This window comes from Amblyomma mixtum, unplaced genomic scaffold (assembly GCF_055824585.1).
Source record: "Amblyomma mixtum isolate Tamu unplaced genomic scaffold, ASM5582458v1 scaffold_157, whole genome shotgun sequence".
Classification (NCBI taxonomy): Eukaryota; Metazoa; Arthropoda; class Arachnida; order Ixodida; family Ixodidae; genus Amblyomma; species Amblyomma mixtum.
The window spans coordinates 1-6249 of NW_028317692.1; the positions used below are offsets into that span (position 1 = coordinate 1).

At 59.7% G+C, this 6249-nt stretch overlaps 1 non-coding gene across 1 annotated transcript; it reads right to left on the bottom strand.

Moving 5' to 3' along the window:
- Positions 1-1825: 1825 nt before the first annotated feature.
- Positions 1826-3660, bottom strand: LOC149324793 (small subunit ribosomal RNA). Its single transcript, XR_016286690.1, has one exon. It is a non-coding gene; the product is annotated as a small subunit ribosomal RNA (ribosomal RNA).
- Between the last annotated feature and the right edge of the window lie 2589 nt (positions 3661-6249).

Consider the following 6249-nt stretch of genomic DNA (forward strand, 5'->3'; position numbering starts at 1 on the left):
GGCTGCGTTCTTCATCGACCCGAGAACCGAGTGATCCACCGCTTAGAGTCGTGCGTTTGGTTTGTTCAAATCCGTACAGTACAACCAGGGTTTTAGGCACCGGGCTTTTCCCCTGGTCTCCAGTCGCAGTTTCGACCGACGTCTTTCGCGCCTCGCAGCCGTCCGTTCGGCATGCTGCGCGTGCCTCAAAGCCAAAGCGAGCAAAGTCTCTCGAAGCTTTTGTGCGATAATGGCTTGCGCGTCACTAATAGGATGACGAGGCATTTGGCAACCACTAAGGCAGAAGTGCTGAGCCGACGCGTGACGCTCCAATTCCGGTCTTCATCAGAGGTGGGTCTTCTTGTGCCTTCTTGGGCACGCCCGCTCCGCCCGCACGGGCCTGACCGCAGAACACCTCGAAGCACCGGCGTTTGCTAGAAATATACATTCTTGGAGCTCTGTGCCACCGTCCTCACGCACCTTTCTGCGATCTGCAGCGACGCTACCCCCGGACTCCAGCAGCGGTTTTTTTTGTTGCTGTTCACACTCAACTGCTGTTCACATCTTTCAAGGCGAGTCATCACCGCCTACCGCTGCTGCACCCTTTTGTAGGGGAGGGGGTTTTCCCAACGCCCCCCGGTCCGGTCGCCCCCGGGTGCGCCATCGTGCTGCTCCCTACTCGACCATTTCGCCACATCATTGCTTCGCAAGGAGACAGGCACCGCCTAGCCGTGGCTACGCAGCGCGTACTTGGAACAAGCCGCAAAGCGGACGTTCATCAGTCTACTCCCGCAATAGGAGCCCACCGGCCACAGTGCCATGGACGGCGTTTCGGTAGCGCACCGACAGACTACTCGAAGGCTGGGAAGGACGAAGCAGCAAGAGAACCCGGCTGCCGCGAATGCGTTCAAAGTGCGGGATTATAATCCCTCGTCCTTTTCGGTCCCGGTGCCTCCTTTCGCGCCGTCGGCGCGGCGTCAGACTCCGCGCCCGCAGTGCGAGACCTTTCGCGCGCGGCCGTTCCCTGGGCCGCGCGCGTCCCGCCGCGTGCGCGTCGCGCAGAAGCGCAGTTTCCCAGCCAGCGAGCCGCGGTTCCTCTCGTACTTCGCAGCAGCCGCCGCCGTTCCCTTGGCAGCGGGCAGGCCTTTCCCTCGGCCCGCCTACCGACTGGTGGTCGCAACACGACAAAGCCAGCGAGCCGCGGTTCCTCTCGTACTTCGCAGCAGCCGCCGCCGTTCCCTTGGCAGCGGGCAGGCCTTTCCCTCGGCCCGCCTACCGACTCGTGGTCGCAACACGACAAAGCCAGCGAGCAGCGTTTCCTTTCGTACTTCGCAGCAGCCGCCGCCGTTCCCTTGGCAGCGGGCAGGCCTTTCCCTCGGCCCGCCTACCGACTCGTGGTCGCAACACGACAAAGCCAGCGAGCAGCGTTTCCTTTCGTACTTCGCAGCAGCCGCCGCCGTTCCCTTGGCAGCGGGCAGGCCTTTCCCTCGGCCCGCCTACCGACTCGTGGTCGCAACACGACAAAGCCAGCGAGCAGCGTTTCCTTTCGTACTTCGCAGCAGCCGCCGCCGTTCCCTTGGCAGCGGGCAGGCCTTTCCCTCGGCCTGCCTACCGGCTCTGTTTGCGCCTCTTCGACGGTTGTCGACAACCGAAAGCCCACCATGAGTGGTGCGTTACGCCGTTCAAACCTGCGGATACAGCCCGTCCGACTTTCCCTTGGTGACGGAGCTCCGCTGGGCGCAACAGTTTGTGCAGAGAAGCGGCTTCAGAATCTCGCAACTCCGCGGTTGAGGCCTTCCCCCGCTTATAAGTGGGGGCGGCGCCGGGTGTGACAAGCACAATCCGGTAATGATCCTTCCGCAGGTTCACCTACGGAAACCTTGTTACGACTTTTACTTCCTCTAAATGATCAAGTTTGGTCATCTTTCCAACAGACCGGCGCAACCGAAAGGCCGCGCCGGACATCGGTCCGAAGACCTCACTAAATCATTCAATCGGTAGTAGCGACGGGCGGTGTGTACAAAGGGCAGGGACGTAATCAACGCGAGCTTATGACTCGCGCTTACTGGGAATTCCTCGTTCAAGGGGAACAATTGCAAGCCCCTATCCCAATCACGAAAGAAGTTCCACGGGTTACCCAGTCTTTTCAGACAGGGATAAAGACACGCTGCTTCCTTCAGTGTAGCGCGCGTGCGGCCCCGGACATCTAAGGGCATCACAGACCTGTTATTGCTCTGTTTCGTGCGGCTAGGAGCCGCTTGTCCCTCTAAGAAGGTTGTAAGGTGCTGGGAACCCCGCACCTATTTAATAGGCTAGAGTCTCGTTCGTTATCGGAATTAACCAGACAAATCGCTCCACCAACTAAGAACGGCCATGCACCACCATCCACCGAATCAAGAAAGAGCTCTCAATCTGTCAATCCTCCCAGTGTCCGGGCCGGGTAAGTTTTCCCGTGTTGAGTCAAATTAAGCCGCAGGCTCCACTCCTGGTGGTGCCCTTCCGTCAATTCCTTTAAGTTTCAGCTTTGCAACCATACTTCCCCCGGAACCCAAATACTTTGGTTTCCCGGAAGCTGCCCGCCGAGTCATTTGAGTAACTCAGGCGGATCGCTGGTTGGCATCGTTTATGGTCAGAACTAGGGCGGTATCTGATCGCCTTCGAACCTCTGACTTTCGTTCTTGATCAAAGAAAACATTCTTGGCAAATGCTTTCGCAGTAGTTCGTCTTGCGACGGTCCAAGAATTTCACCTCTAGCGCCGCAATACGAATGCCCCCGTCTGTCCCTCTTAATCATTACCCCGTATTCCAAAAACCAACAGAACAGAAACGGGGTCTTGTTCTATTATTCCATGCAAGTTTATTCAGGCGACTCGCCTGCGTTGAGCACAGGCCACCTTGAGGCCACAGGCCACGTTGAGCACAGTAAAAGCGCAGGCCACCTCGAGACGCACCAATGAAGGGCACCAAGAGAGGACCGGCATGATGTTCAGTCCGAGCCGTCGCATCGGGTAGATGCACTACTCGTCTGGAACTGAGATCCAACTACGAGCTTTTTAACCGCAGCAGCTTTAGTATACGCTATTGGAGCTGGAATTACCGCGGCTGCTGGCACCAGACTTGCCCTCCAATTGATCCTCGTTAAAGGATTTAGAGTGTACTCATTTCAATTACGGGGCCTCAAAAGAGTCCCGTATTGTTATTTTTCGTCACTACCTCCCCGTGCCGGGAGTGGGTAATTTGCGCGCCTGCTGCCTTCCTTGGATGTGGTAGCCGTTTCTCAGGCTCCCTCTCCGGAATCGAACCCTGATTCTCCGTTACCCGTAACAACCATGGTAGGCAAGTAACCTACCATCGAAAGTTGATAAGGCAGACACTTGAAAGAAACGTCGCCGGCTCATGGCCATGCGATCAGCACAAAGTTATCCAGAGTCACCACAGAGTACGGGCAGAGCCCGATGGGTCTTGGTCTAATAAAAGCGCCCGTCAGCCAAAGGCCTTCAGGCTCAATGCATGTATTAGCTCTAGAATTGCCACAGTTGTCCAAGTAGAAAGAAACGATCTAAGGAACCATAACTGATTTAATGAGCCATTCGCGGTTTCGCCTTATTTCGGCATGTACTTAGACATGCATGGCTTAATCTTTGAGACAAGCATATGATTACTGGCAGGATCAACCAGGTATGATGCATAGGCATTCCCTTTTCGCCCCAGAAGGGTGCCTCGTCGCCGCCGATAGGGCCGCCATAAACCCCCAGCGCGCGACGCATCTTTTTCGCGGCAGCTTGCGCTGCCCGTGCATCGTTCGAGCTCGCTGCGGCATCCGACCCGTAGGTACGGCAATCGCCACGCGGCAAGAGAGCACGTGTGCCTTTAGGCAAAGCATTTGTAACGCGCCCACCAGTGCGCACATCGGCCTCTAGGGCCGCAGCATTAGGCAACTGGACGGCGCTTGCTGCGTAGCCGAGACGGCCAAGCCGCCAGACGACGGGACACGCCCGCGTCTTCGGCGCGCTCGCACGGAATCGAGTCCGGGTAGCACGGAACACACCTCGTAAAACGTGGAAACAGCGTCGTCCGACAACCAGCCCCTATCGCAGACGCGGATGAGGCTGCAGACGAATGCCGTGGGGTCCGAGGGACGGGGACACGCTGGGCACGAGGCCGCATATCAGACCCGGTCACGGCGCGCACACGCGGGCGCGCGCCGCCGACTGCTCCACTGGGACCCCCATATAATAGCAGCGATAAGTACCCAGACCTCCGTGGGTGAGTAAATCGCCGTACTCGTGCCACTTTCGCCGCAAGGGCCGCACAAATCGTGCGCGCTTTGCCGCGGCATCACAACGCCGCGCTTCCGCGGCGCCCCGCACGAGCCGTACTCGTGGACATAGCCGTCGGGCGAACCGCCGTACTCGAGGCGCGTTCGCCGCAAGAGCCGCTCAAATCGTGCGCGCTTTCCTGCGGCATCGCACGAAAGCGCTGCCCCGGCGCCCCGCACGAGCCGTACTCGTGGACATTGTCATCGGGCGAACCGCCGTACTCGAGGCGCGTTGGCGGCAAGACCCCCACAAATCGTGCGCGCTTTGCTGCGGCATCGCACAAAAGCGCATCCCCGGCGCCCCGCACGAGCCGTACTCGTGGACATAGCCGTCGGGCGAAGCGCCGTACTCGAGGCGCGTTCGCCGCAAGAGCCGCTCAAATCGTGCGCGCTTTCCTGCGGCATCGCACGAAAGCGCTGCCCCGGCGCCCCGCACGAGCCGTACTCGTGGACATGGTCATCGGGCGAACCGCCGTACTCGAGGCGCGTTCGCCGCAAGAGCCGCTCAAATCGTGCGCGCTTTCCTGCGGCATCGCACGAAAGCGCTGCCCCGGCGCCCCGCACGAGCCGTACTCGTGGACATGGTCATCGGGCGAACCGCCGTACTCGAGGCGCGTTCGCCGCAAGAGCCGCTCAAATCGTGCACGCTTTCCTGCGGCATCGCACGAAAGCGCTGCCCCGGCGCCCCGCACGAGCCGTACTCGTGGACATAGCCGTCGGGCGAACCGCCGTACTCGAGGCGCGTTCGCCGCAAGAGCCGCTCAAAACGTGCGCGCTTTCCTGCGGCATCGCACAAAAGCGCTTCCCCGGCGCCCCGCACGAGCCGTACTCGTGGACATTGTCATCGGGCCAACCGCCGTACTCGAGGCGCGTTGGCGGCAAGAGCCCCTCAAATCGAGCGCGCTTTGCTGCGGCATCGCAAAAAAGCACTTCCGCGGCGCCCCGCACGAGCCGTACTCGTGGACATTGTCATCGGGCGAACCGCCGTACTCGAGGAGCGTTCGCCGCAAAAGCCACTCAAATCGTGCGCGCTTTGCTGCGGCATCGCACAACCGCGCTTCCGCGGCGCCCCGCACGAGCCGTACTCGTGGACATAGCCGTCGGGCGAGCCGCCGTACTCGAGGCGCGTTCGCCGCAAAACTCGCATAAATAATGCACAAACTCATGAAAATCACATCTGCCGAGGCCGCCTAAAGCCCGAATTCACCTCCCGGGCGTCGAGAGGTCCGTTTCGGACTTTGCTGACAAAGCGGACGCTTTACTGTTTCGCGTCTGCCTAGGCGGTATGCCCCCTTATATATGCAGCGATAAGTACCCAGACCCCCGCGGGTCATAAGCGCGTCTACCGGAGCGGGCTTCAAACGAACGTAACTCTGCCTTCCGTTGCGCGAAAGGGACGGGAAAGGTCTCAAAATATTCGCCTTTCTCAGCCCCACACGCGGAACTAAAAATTGAGCGGCTGCGCCCACGGGAACGGCCGTGAACATTCGAAAAGGCGGCCCCTTGCGAACCTGGTCAATCACCCGCTGCTCCGGCTACAGTGGAAGCAGCGGGTCGAGGAGGACTGCACAAGATGGGCGGCAGCGCGGCCGACACGTGGCGTAAATTTCGTCTCGTTCCGCCAGGTGAAAGTGCCTTTAAATATTCGAAAACCGTTTACCGCGTCCGCCGGGGAGGCAACCGCGTCTGCCTAGGCGGGACCGCGTCTGCCTAGGCGAGCTTCAAACGAGCGTAACTCTCACTTGCGTTGCGCGAAAGGGACGAGAAAGGTCTCAAAATGCTCGCCTTTCTCAGCCCCACACGCGGATCTAAAAATGGAGCGGATTCGTCCACGGGAACGGCCGCGAAGATTAGAAAAGGCGGCCCCTTGCGAGCCTGGTCAATCACCTGCTGCTCCGGCTACAGTGCAAGCAGCGAGTCCGCGATAACTGCACAAGATGCGCGCCGGCGCG